A 13,765-nucleotide genomic window follows, 5' to 3' on the forward strand; every position below is an offset into this window, starting at 1 on the left:
GAAAAATGCACACTTTATTTGTTTTTTTAGAATGATGCATTCCTGAGTCACATCAGGTTCTGTCTTGGAGGAGATGTTCTGCTGAGGTGGAGTGCCTCTTTGAAGATGGCGTGTGTACCATCTGCTGTTTTAATAAGGTTTAGTAATAAAATAATTACGTTTTAAAACATAATGTGCTGCTTAATGACTTGGGAGGGGGACACCTTTTAAATTTATCGAAGGCAGGGCTGATGTTGGAGGCTGACATTTTCGGGGCAGCTACCCAATCCTGAGAGCTCCAGGAGGGCTCTATCTCCAATCCCTTTTCCCATACCTGTCAAGAATAGGAGGATGGGTAAAGGAGGATGAGGTGATGCGAGCAGTGATATACTTAGGTGCAGCATCAAATTGCATCTTCTTCAGAAACCCCACAAATCTGGAGTTGCCGCCGATCAAATGTTTTTTTTTTTATCAGTTTATTTGATTCCCCAGCAATTTTAACAGTGTAGCCCTATGTCTCTTCCCCTGCCCCAGTGATCTTGAGAAACCAAACCCTCTTGGTGGTGAAATGTGCTCTCCCTAAAGTGCTTTTCCCAAGTGCCTTGGGAAAGAAATAGCAAGAACTCTTGAAAGGGAAAAATGAATAGCCAACACATCTCCAAAAGAAGACTCATTCATTCAGGTGTCTGTGGAATCACCTGGGAGGCTTTCATTGTTAATGGATGTGGTCTCTTTTTTTGCTGTGGAGAGAAATGTATGAATATCATTATAGCAACAGCACTTTACAACTTAGGCAAGGGCCAGGAATGCAATCAGTATAACCTTTGAATGCTGGGCTTCCCCTTCAAACACTTCTTTACATTGGGATTCCTGGCAATTTGGAAACTGAAATACCTAAAGGACAGATAATTTGGGATGTGCCCAGTATAGGGTGGGCAGGGGTTACCTTTTCAAAAGATGCATGTGCAGCACATCAGCTTCCCAGATTGTTCAAGGGGAAGGTGAATCATGTCAAATCTGTTTATACAAGCTGTCTCCTTCCCAGACACACACCACAGGCAAGCCTATTGTTCATACTTCCGAGCGTCTGCAGGTTACAAGAATGAGGATGATGTAACACTGAGGGCCTTGTTCAATGCTTTCTCATACAGTGTGCCTTCGATTCCACAAAGCATTTGGCCTTGATGCCATAAATACTCCTAATCTCTGTTTCTGAAATTCTCTTCATCCAAATTTCTCCCTAGAGAAATTAACTAGTCTTGTTTTCAAAGCAGAACGGGAACACTTGGAATTCTTCACGATTTCACTTTGTTATTTCTGGAACGCATGTATAGTTTGATACATCTAGGCCTAAAAGTACTGTTGGGATGAATTAGCTGCTTCATTTATAAATTTTAGGTAGAATTCAGAGAAAAGTAGCTTTAGAACCTTTTCTTTTTAGGACACTGTCATCTGTACAATAAAGCAATATCTCCAAAACACAGCAATGTATCACTTACTCTTTACTTTTTGTTTAAAAAGCCACCTAGGTAGATAATAAACCTTAGATAATGTATGCATTTTTCCTATTGTGGTACTTTTTTGCCCTATGCGGAACTAAAAATGCCTCATTGGGTATTGGGTACATGCCCCAAGAGTGATCTTGGAGTGGAAAACATACAACAAAGATGATGGATGGAGAAAGACATGTGAGAAGGAACATGTGCAGAGCATTTGCAAGACATTTTAAACAAAGCATTCCAAAAGTGTTTAGCATCACAGTTTAGCATCCCTAAAGTTTCTCAATATTACTGTACATACAATATAGATTATTTCCTTTTTTTACATTTCTTTATACCATGGGTGCCTAATGCAGCACCCATGGGTGCCATTGTGCCCACTGACAACTTTCCTGGCACCTGCCAAGCCTTTCTTGAAAATCGGTGGAGCCAGAGGGGACTTTTGTCCAGCAGGACTTTGGCTACTGGATCTGATTTGCTGTGTAGATTTTTTTAAAAAAAATAAAAAAAAAATAAAATGTTGCTTTGGCAGCAGCTGCCACTACAGGTTCACTTTAAAACAATGTGTTCATTTCAAGAAGTATCCTGCCAAACACAGCTTCTACCTGAAATGTTGAAGAGCTGCTATTAGAGTTAGGTGTAACCTCACCCCCTGGCATTTTGTGGCTGGCTCCATCTCCTCTGGCAGTAATTTTGAAGTTGTGCCCATCAACCTGGTCCAATTCCAAAGGTGGCCACAGGCTCATAAAGGTTGGGGACTCCTCATTTATATCATCATCAGTGGTTGGAAGCAATCATCTGCAGATTTTGTGAAGCAGGACTTTCCCATGTCTCCCATTGGCTATAGCCCACTAAGCCCACCCCCCATTTGTTCCTGGTGGGCCAGGGCTTTTTTTGAACAGGAACACAGAGGAATGCAGTTCTGGCTGGCTTGGTGTCAGGGGGTGTGGCCTAATAGGCAAATAAGTTCCTGCTGTTTTTTTTCCCTATAAAAAGCCCTGACCAAACAATGGTGATATCAGGGGGTGTGGCCTAATATGCAATTGAGTTATTGATGGGCTTTTTATATGAAAAAGCCCTGCTGGTGGGTCAGCAGACTCTCCGGAACAGCACGGGAGCAAAGTGGGGGTGTGCAGTGGGAGGGGGAATTGGCAGAATTCATCAGACCCTCTTCCATAAATCGATATCCTATTCCATTGAATGAATTTCATCCATTTATTTCTTTAAAACATTTATTAGCCACTTTTCTCCACTGCAGAACTCAAGGCTGCTTGCAATATAAACCCCAAAGAAATCAGCTTAAAAATTCTAATTAGGACAGCTGATAATACAATCTAAATCAAATCAAATGCTGTTCTGAATGAAACTGTCTTCAGTTGCGTCCTGATGACAAACAAAGAGGGAGCCAAGTGCACCTCTCTGGGGAGGCTGTTGCACAATTGTGGGGCTGTTACAGAAAAGGGTCTCTCTTGTGTTCCCACCAAATGAGCATCTATAACTAGTGGGACAGTCAGGAGGGCATCTCCTTGTGTTCTTAATTCCCAGATAACCAGATAACCTGGTCCGAAGCCACATAGGTCTTTGAAAGACAAAACCACCACCTTGAACTGGGCTAGGAATGGATCAGTAGCCAGTGCAGTTGCTGTAATTTGGGGGTCACATGCTCCTGATATCTGCCCTCAACCAGCACTCTAGCAGCAATGTTTTGCATCAGCTGCAGCTTCCAAACACTCCTCAAGGATAGCCCCAACTAAGGCACTTCAATAATTCAGATGTGACTAAGGCATGGGTCACTGTGGCTAGATTTGACTGACCCAGGAACGGATACAGTTGATACACCAGCCGGAACGGAGTAAACACACTCCAAGATACTGTGCTTGATAGTATCAAAAGCCTCTGCGAGATCCAACATGTTAGGTACCTACCAGTTATTTGGGTTTTCTGCTTTTCAGTGCTGGCTTTGTAGGTTTGTTTTGTTGTATGGACATACTCAGGGGTCATTTTGTAGGAAAAAAGGTGCAGGAGCTCAGTAGTACATCTCATTTGCATATGCCCTAGGATCTGTGTGCAGCGGGGAGAGAACTCCCCCCTGCATGCAGACCCTGGCTGGAAGTTCAGGAGCTGCGCTTCTGTGAACTCCTGCTGAATTCAAGCCCTGGACATACTGCATGAGTTTTATAAATCTAACAGGTTGGATCCTGTAGTTATGAATGGTGGTGGTGGGAAGATTTTTACTGATTTCCCTTCCTGCAGCAGCCCCAGAATTTTGGAATAACTTAGTATAGGAATTGGAGATCTTTTTCTACAGGATTGGTGAGCCTATTTTGGCTTGCCCGCGGAGCCTAATGGACCCGGAATGGTTCCAAATGGCCCTGCGAGATCCCTGGCCCCCTGGCGATTCCCTTGATGACCTGGTGGAGGCCTGGCAAAGCCAGCTATCCAGGGCAATCAACGAGATCACACCTCGATGTCCTCTACGCCCTCGTGTGAGGCTGGCGCCATGGTACACCTTGGAGTTACACCAGCTGAAACAAGGGTTCAGACGACTAGAGAGGCAGTGGCGGCATACTCATGACGAGAACATCCTATAGATCGTTTATGAGGTCTTATGAGATGGCAGTCAAGGCCGCGAAGAAAGCTTACTTTGCGGCCAGGATTGCGTCTGCAAATTCGTGCCCAGCTCAATTGTTTAGAATAATTGGAAGCCTTACCACACTGCCTCAAGGCAGACCAAATGTGAGGGAAATAGAGATAGGCTGCGAGGCTTTCGCAAAATATTTTGCAGATAAAATCACGTCGCTCCGCCAGGACCTGCCCATCACATTGCAATACAGTACAGGAACTTGAGGCTCCGTGCCTGTCTTCCGATTTTGTTCTGGATCGCTTCGACCCGCTCAGCCTGGAGGAAGTCGACGGAATTCTCTCTTCTGCACTCCCAACAACTTGTGATTTGGACCCTTGCCCCTCTTGGCTGATTAAATCTTGCCAAAGAGAGCTTAGATGTCCTTTACGGGACATCATAAATAGATCCCTTTATGAGGGGCGTTTTCCAACACCCTTGAAAGAGGCCATGGTTCGCCCCCTCCTGAAAAAAGGTACAGCAGATTCGGCCGAATTGGCAAATTACCGACCGGTCTCTAATTTACCGTTTCTTGGTAAAATCATTGAGAGGGCAGTGGCGTTGCAGTTGCAGGGTTTTCTGGATGATGCTTCCATCCTAGACCCTTGCCAGTCCAGCTTTCGTCCAGGTCATGGGACGGAGACAGTGCTGGTCGCCTTGGTAGATGACCTCCAGCGGCATCTGGACCGAGGCGGCGTGGCGGTGCTGATGTTATTAGATCTGTCATATGAACATATGAAGCTGCCTTATACTGAATCAGACCCTCAGTCCTTCAAAGTCAGTATTGTCTTCTCAGACTGGCAGCGGCTCTCCAGGGTCTCAAGCTGAGGTTTATCACGCCTATTTGCCTGGACCCTTTTTTAGTTGAGATGCCAGGGATTGAACCTGGGACGTTCTGCTTCCCAAGCAGATGCTCTGCCACTGAGCCACTGTCCCTCCACCGTCCCTGTCGGCCACATTCGATATGGTCAACCATCAGCTACTGACCCACCGCCTCGTCGACATAGGGGTTGGGGGGCTAGCCCTACAATGGCTTTCCTCCTCCCTCAAAGGTCGGGGACAAAGGGTGGCAATCGGGGGTGAGCTGTCCCAGAGGCACACACTTGATTGTGGGGTGTCGCAGGGAGCAGTTCTCTCCCCGATGCTATTTAATATCTATATGCACCCCCTTGCCCAGATTGCCCAGAGGTATGGGCTTGGGTGTCACCAATATGCAGATGACACCCAGCTCTATCTGCTAATGGATGGCCGGCCTGACTGCGTTCCAGGGAATTTGGACCTGGCATTGCAGGCTGCGGCAACTTGGCTTAGGCTGAGCGGGCTGAAGCTGAACCCGATGAAGACAGAGGTCCTTTGTGTGGGTCGTGGTGCCCTGGGGAGGGAAATACCTCTCCCGGTTTTTGACGGTGTGCCTCTGAAGGCGGCACACCGGGTCAAGAGCTTGGGAGTCCTACTGGAGCCTTCACTATCAATAGAGGCCCAGATAGCAGCCACTGCCAAGTCGGCGTTTTTCCATCTGAAGCGGGCGAAGCAGTTGGCTTCCTTCCTGGAGCGCTGGGACCTAGCAACAGTGATCCATGCAACGGTCACCTCAAGATTGGATTACTGTAATGCCCTCTACATGGGGCTGCCTCTGTGCTGAACCCGGAGGTTGCAGCTGGTGCAGAACGCGGCGGCCAGGCTGATATTGGGGCTCCCAAAATGGGAGCACATACCGCCGGGGCTATGCAAACTGCACTGGTTGCCAGTTACTTACCGGGTTCGTTACAAAGTGCTGGTTATTAACTTTAAAGCCCTATATGGCCGAGGACCTGCCTACCTTAGGGACTGTCTCTCCCCATACGAACCCCAGAGAGCACTGAGGTCAGCAGGGAAGAACAAGCTGACTATCCCTGGACCAAAGGAGGCCAAACTTCAAAACACTTATACACGGGCCTTCTCCATCGCAGCTCCACACCTATGGAACCAGCTCCCAGAAGAAGTGCGAGCCCTCCGGTGCCTTGACCAGTTCCGCAGGGCCTGCAAGACCACCCTTTTCAGGATGGCCTTTGTTGACTGAGAGACTGCTGCTATCATTTATAAATGGAATTAGCACCTGGAAATTTGTATTGTATTTGGTTAACTGGAACGTTTTAAAGTTAATGTATTTTTAAACTTTGTATAATTTTATGAAAATGTCGTTAGCCGCCCTGAGCCCGCTTTGGCGGGGAGGGTGGGATATAAATAAAATTTTATTATTATTATTATTATATAACGTTTTGGAAGTTATTAATTCATAGGCTTGCCAAAGAGGATATAACTCAGGACCTTGAAAGCTGGGAGTGTGCTGGGCCCAGCCATGCAAGCAGGAAATTGGCCTGCTGGTCAGCCAGTTGGTGGATGGGTGAGAGAACCATCACCTTGCATGGATATCTCTCCTGACTATAGGGCTATAGGGAGCCGTGAGGGACTTCAGTGGGGCATAATGCCATAGTTAGGCCTTTTTTGTAGAAAAAGCCAGCATGAACTCATTTGCATATTAGGCCACACCCCTGACATCACCATTGTTGTAGAAAAAGCCCAACAGGAACTCATTTGCATATTGGGCCGCACCCCCTGACACTATGCCAGCCGGAACGGTGTTCCTGCTCAAAAAAACCCCTGGTCATAGTCTTGTCTGCCCCCCAAAACTGCCATTTTCTCCTGGAGATCTGATCTCTGTAGTCTAGAAATTAGTTGTAATTCCAAGAGATCTCCAGGTCTCACCTAAGGGTTGGCAACCCTATGAACGGCATCAGGGCTTTTTTTTTTGGTAGCAGAAACTCCATTGCATGTTAGGCCACACACCTTTGTTGTAGAGCTTACAAGGCTCTTTGTACATGGCCTACTGTAAGCTCCAGGAGCACTGGCTACATCAGGGGGTGTGGCCTAATATGCAAATGAGTTCCTGCTACAAAAAGTCCTGAATTACATCTGAGATGCACATTTTTATTACACCCCCCTCCACACACACACACACACACACTATTTTGTCCTCACAAGGTTAGGCTGAGTGGGAGTGACTAACCAAAGATCACCCAGTGGACTTCAGTGGGTAGGGCTGGGATTGGAGCCCCGCCAGTCTCCTAATTTCACCCTCTGACCGCTGTTGAAGAACTGCTCCTGCTCAGCAAGTGTGAACTTGAGCAGAGCATGGATGGAAGACCACATAAGCTGCCCTGAGCTTTCTAGGGATCACTGACAGGTGAGAAAATGAAATCAGGTCTTACTCCTGCATGCCTTTGTGGTCATGATTAACTGGGCTCTCCCTCAGCATGTGGACTTGGGGGTTTTGCATCCCAGTCTCCCTATCCAGATTCTCACCCGCATACCTTTTTCTTTGTTTTACCACCTAATCACATAATTACATATTCTTACTGTTGAGAGTATCTCGCATAGCCTTTCCCTCTGTTGTGGAACAATGGAGCCCAATTTGCTGCTTGCTGAGGCTGGCTGTGAAACCTGCTTCTTCTGCAGTTCTTTTGCAGTCATTGTCTTGATGTGAGTTCTTGAAAGAAGTGGGTAATAATGCAGGGAGGTGTTAGTGTAGGGGCAGGGCCGGATTTATTGCAAACATACAAAATGAACAGCTTTCTCTCACAGGCTTCCTTCTTTGTGTGTTTCTGCTTTCCCCTATGCTTCCTATTAAGACTTCTGGCTCCTCTCCGCTTTAGAATTGCCAGCTTTGAGTTGGAAAGGATCTGGAGACGTTGGGAGTGGAGCCGGGGCAGGGGGAGGTTTGGGGAGGGGAAGGACCTCAGTGGGGTATAAGGACATACAGTCCACCTTTCAAGGCAGTGGTTTTCTACAGGGGAATTAATCTCTGTAACCTCGAGGCCAGTTGTAATTCCAGGAAATCTCCAGCCACCACCTGGAGATTGAAGAAAATATACAACCACACAGTTATAGTGACCAAATAATGAATTAATAATGTCAAAATTAGAATATAACAATAACAAAAATTAGGAGTCCCGATGTGCAGGGGGTCGACTTGAAATTCCTGCTTTGTTCACACTTCATGCAAGGGGTGCTCCATAAAAGTTAATTCCACTACAAAACATAAAGAAATTCATAATATTCACAATATTCATATAACCAACAAGGTACATGATTATGCTCATGACAATTCCATACTTACAAAGTCCAGATTAGACCAAAATCAATATAGGTATTCACACAACGTTCAGTGACTGCAAACTAAAAATAATACAATAATGAACATAAAAACCAATATTACAAATTTACCAATACCCATTTAACAATACCATAAAACCTCACATAATGAATTTTTCATAGGGACACAAAGTGTTTCCAAAACAACTTCAAAGACAAGCACTACGCTCAATAAGGCTCAATGCCAACTGCACAAAGGCAAAAACACTCTTAAATAGGCATAATCACATACACCTGCTTATTACAATTAACAATCTTAAAAGGAAACATACATCTATTACAGGCACCAGTACTATGATTCAATAATGAAACTTCAAATCACTAAAAAACAGCACTGTACTAACATGCCACAAATGTCTTTTTTACATAGTTACAGAAAACATGATAGGTCCAGGCAATTATTGAGACCATAAGGTGCTACAAAATTGAGTCTATGAATCCATCTACATTCTTCCCTCTGTAAAATTTTTCCAACATCTTTAGGAGTACCTCAAGAAATATGCTTATATAACATAAGAAACTTGAAACTGTCAAAAGCGTGCCTTTTTTCTAAAAAATGACTGACCAGCGGTGCGTCAGTCACGGAATTCTTGATCCGACTTCGGTGTTCCAATATCCTAACTCGCACCGGACGAGTAGTATTTCCTATGTAGGGAAGCCCACAATCACACAATATTACATAAATTACATTCCTAGTGGCACAGGATGAATAATGTTTCAACTGGATGGGAGAGCCCAGTTTTAACTGGTAGGGGCTTTTGAAGAACTTTTCAATCAAAATCCTAACTCAAGGTGATGAGTAGACTATCAGCACATGTTTTTCAGTTGAACATTTTATAATGTGCCACAGTCAGAGATTATTACTTCCTTGTGGGACAACATCCTTGGCCTCACAAGTAAAGCCAGACTATGCTACCTCCTATCTGACATAAATCCTAAAATTACCTATCAAGTTGCCAGGTTTTGTTTGTTGATTATGAGGCTGTGGAAGATGTAGGTTTGAATACTGGACTTGAATAATTGGTACATTTCATATCTCTCCTCTCTGCTTGTATATAAGAATGCATACTTTTCAACTTTTAATTTTTAACTGTTCTTTTGTATTTTTTCTTCTGTACATGGATAGTCTAATGACTTTAATAAATATGACTGACTGAGTAGACTATCAGTGACCTGGGGAACTTTTTGCCCCTTAATAGGTTGCTATCTCTATCTATAGAAACAAAATCAATAAGGAGGTTAAAGTAATGGACTAAGCTTGTCCAAAGACCACAGGTCATAAATTAGATTCCTCTGGAACCAGGTGAAAAAGTCAATTTGTTTTGCTTATTTTTCCACCCAGTAACAAGACACAGTTTGGAGTTTGAGTTTTGCTTGTTAATAGGGTTGCCAAGTCTCCCAAATTGCTAGATCATCCCTGCATGAAACCATGGAATTCCAGCAAATTCCTAGAGCAGGGGTGGGGATAGGGTTGCCAATCCCCAGGTGGGTGCAGGGGATCCCCTGGTTTGGAGACTCTCCCCCCGCTTCACGGTCATCAGAAAGCGGGGGAAGGGGAGGGAAATGTCTGCTGGGAACTCTATTATTCCCTATGGAGATTTATTCCCATAGAAAATCATGGAGAATTGATTTGTGGGTATCTGGGGCTCTGGGGGGGGCTGTATTTTGGGGTAGAGGCGCCAAATTTTCAGTATCGCATCTAGTGCCTCTCCCCAAAATACCCCCTCTCCCCAAGTTTCAAAAAGATTGGACTAGGGAGTCCAATTCTATGAGCCTCAAAAGAAGGTGCCCCTATCCTTCATTATTTCCTATGGAAGGAAGGAATTGAAAAGGTGTGCCGTCCCTTTAAATGTGACGGCCAGAACCCTTTGGAGTTCAATTATGCTTGTCACAGCCTTGATCTTGGCTCCATCCCTAATATCTCCTGGCTCCACCCCCAAAGTCTCCTGACTCCACCCCCAAAGTCCTCAGATATTTATTGAATTGGACTTGGCAATCCTAGGTGGGGAACCTCTATCCTGAGGGCCGTATGCAGCCCTCAAGGTCACTTGGTGTGGCCCTCGGGGATTGCTGGGCCAAACTAAGCCATGTGGCAGCCTCTCTGGGGCCTGGCTAGCCAGCGAGGATCGTGGGGCCCAGCCACTCAGCCTCCGCAGGGCCAGACAGGAATCACAGGCCCCAGCAATTGCTGTAGGGCCTGGAAAAGTTACTGTCACGGTTCAGTTTACATTTGATTATCCCAGGTGTGGCCTAATATGCTAAAGAGCGTGTGACCTAATATGCTAATATCAGGGGATGTGATCTAATATGCTACTGAGTTCCTGCTGGGCTTTTTGTACAAAAAAGCCCTGGGCCTAGGCATTTGCCTAGGGTGGCGGGTCGGGTGTGTGTGTGTTTGTGTGTGGCAGATTAGGCTCTCCCCACATTATTTCAAATAGAAAAACAATTATTTGCATTAATTTTGCTGGCCTGAATCATTCTCCCTTGGCGGAGCACTGTTTTTTATGCTGATAATTTTTTATGGCCCGCGAATGATGTTATAAATATCCATATGGCCCTTGGCAGAAAAAAGGTTCCCCACCCCTGTCCTAGAGTGTCACATGTGATGGACCCAGCATGATATGTCACTTCCAGGTGATGTCATCATGCTGCATGGCGATGGGCTTTTTGGGGTGGGGATCCCATCAGCAACCTCCTCCCAGCCAGCAAGTTGGGGCCTGCCAAACTCGGGGATCCCCCACCCCCAGCAGGAACTTAGGAGCCCTACTTGTTAAAGTCTAAAGTTTGCTTTTTTGTAGCATTTTTAGGACTGCCAACTCCAGGTTGGGAAATTCCTGAAGCTTTTTTGGTGGGTGGAGCCTGTGGAGATTGCTCAGCAGGGATGTAATGCCATTCAGTCTGCCCTCCAAAGCTGCCATTTTCTCCAGAGGAACTGATCCCTGTAATATAGAGATAAGCTGTAATTTTGAGAGATCCCCAGGCCCCATCCTAAACTTTGTTCTGCTGGGAGAATTTTCTTTTCAGAAATTCACTTTTTTACATATATGCATTGCTTTCTCTTATTCTCTTTTTTCTCTTCTAAAATATGCCTTCCTCTTTCATAAATCTTTGTAGAGAGATCAGCACACACTTTTGTAACTTTAGTGCTCCCCTTAATGTTGTGCACCACAGCACGGTTCTCTAGTAGGGCTGCCAAGCCCAATTCACAAAATAGTTGGGGACTTTGGGGGTGGAGCCAGGAGACTTTGGGGGTGGAGCCAGGAGGCATTGGGGTTGGAGTCAGGAGTGAGGTTGTGCCTAGCATAATTGAACTCCAAAGAGAGTTCTGGCATTCACATTTAAAGGGACCACACATCTTTTCAATGCCTTCCCTCCATTTGGAAATAATGAAGGATAGGGACACCTTCTTCTGGGGGCTCATGGAATCGGACCCCCTGGTCAAATCTTTTTGAAACTTGGCAGGTGTTTTGAGGAGAGGCACTGGATGCTATGCTGAAAATTTGGGGCCTCTATCTCAAAAAGCAGCTCCCCCCCCCCAGAGCCCCAGATACCCACAGATCAATTTTCCATTATACCCTATGGGAATTGGTCTCCATAGGGAATAATGAAGTGCCTAGCAGACATTTCCCTCCCCCCCCTTTCTGATGACCCTGAAATGTGAGGAGGGCCTCCAAACTCTCCCCCACCTGGGGAGAACCCACTCCATCCTTACGAAGAATGAGCTAGAGCCTTGTGAGGAAGAGACAGGATTTTGGGGTTCTACTTAAAAGCCATCAGTCTTGAAAAAGGCAATGAAACGTTTGACACCAGCTAATGTGGACTGGCTTAATGTGGATGAGCTTATTATTTATCCTACACCTCACTGAAAAAAACAGTGGAGTGAACAAGCAAGACTGTGAAGTGGGATGATTGGTTTCTTTAAGTTTCTGTGTTCAATCTGGATGAAAGAATGCATTACAGACTGTTCTCTTATGATTTTGGTTCATGAGTCTACAGAAGACTCTTAACCTTCTAAAAGTGCCTGTGTGCACTATAAAAGTGCCTGTAATTTTTCTGCAATCTGTTTTGAATTCATTTTGGTGCAGACTGTTTGAGAATAGAGGTGATGTCTAAGTGCCTGCGTGCACTCTTCTTTTTCATAGTGCAGTCTGTTTAAGGTTGAAGCTTTGGATTATTAAAGTGCCTTTTGTGCACATTTATATTGTTTATCTTAGATTATTTAGGAGCAGAGTCTACTCAGAAGTAGAGGCCAAAAGGGTTTTCCCTGTTACATATATGTTTTGATAGTTTCACCCTGACGTTTTTTCATTTATAGTCCCACCTGGGGATTGGCAACCCTGTTCTCTAGGAGGAGGAAATGTAAAAGTTTGGGAAGACACTGCCTGCCTCTGATCATCTACAGGCTGACATTCTTTGGGTTGTTTTTTTTTAAAAAATTATACGTATATGTGTGTGTGCATGTTTGAGTGTGTGCACACCTGGAAGTCATGGCAATCTCTGGTGACTGACCCCCTACTGGAGGCGATACACAGAGAGGTGGTTGAATAAAGTCTGCACCTGTCCTCCTAACTCTGGTGTTCCAAGGTGTCTCATCCAAGTACCTGAGAGTTGCCCCTGCTTTAACTTCCAAGATCTGATGAGATCAGGCTTGCCTGGTCAGGGCCACAGAGTAAAATCCTGAATTTTTGCAGAACCTACCTCCTTTCCTCCCCTTTTCAAATTTATTTTTGATGAAAATGGAATTGATTAGAAACAGACTCCAAATTCTTAAAAAAGAGCTTGTTGGATTTAATAGAGAAATTGAGTAAAGAGGAATTAAGATAATTTCTTTTAATAACACTATTCTCCCCCCTCCCACTCCCATCACTAGGAAGGAACCATGAATGTACCTTCCAAAATCTCCTAGGTTGCTTCAAAATTCATCTGGACTCTTGAATGGGAGGAAAGTTACACCAACAATTAAGGTAAAGGCAGTTGCCTGTACAAACACTGAGTCTTTACTGACCCATGGGGTGACGTCCCATCATGACGTTTTCACAACAGACTTTTTACGGGATGGTTTGCCATTGTCTTCTCCAGTTATCTACACTTTACCCCCAGCAAGCTGGGCACTCATTTTACTGACTTTGGAAGGATGGAAGGCTGAGTCAACCTTGAGCCAGTTACCTGAACCCAGCTTTCCCTGGGATCAAACTCAGGTCGTGAGCAGAGCTTGGACTGCATTACTGCAGCTTACCATTCTGTACCATGGAACTCTAATACACCAAAAATTAGGGAGCGGTTAATCAAAGTTTTGAAATAGTTTTAAATGATTGATTATGTTTGCTGCTGTAATGGTTTGTTTATCTTGAGCAATTTTTAGCTGAAAATAGGAGCTAGTTTCATTTCTTATTATAAACACAGACAGATGCAAAAAAACATTTTATTTTCATTCACTGTCACTGGACAATAAAAAAGAACAATTTGTTTGATCAGA

This window comes from Heteronotia binoei, chromosome 13 (genome assembly GCF_032191835.1).
Source record: "Heteronotia binoei isolate CCM8104 ecotype False Entrance Well chromosome 13, APGP_CSIRO_Hbin_v1, whole genome shotgun sequence".
Lineage (NCBI taxonomy): Eukaryota > Metazoa > Chordata > Lepidosauria > Squamata > Gekkonidae > Heteronotia > Heteronotia binoei.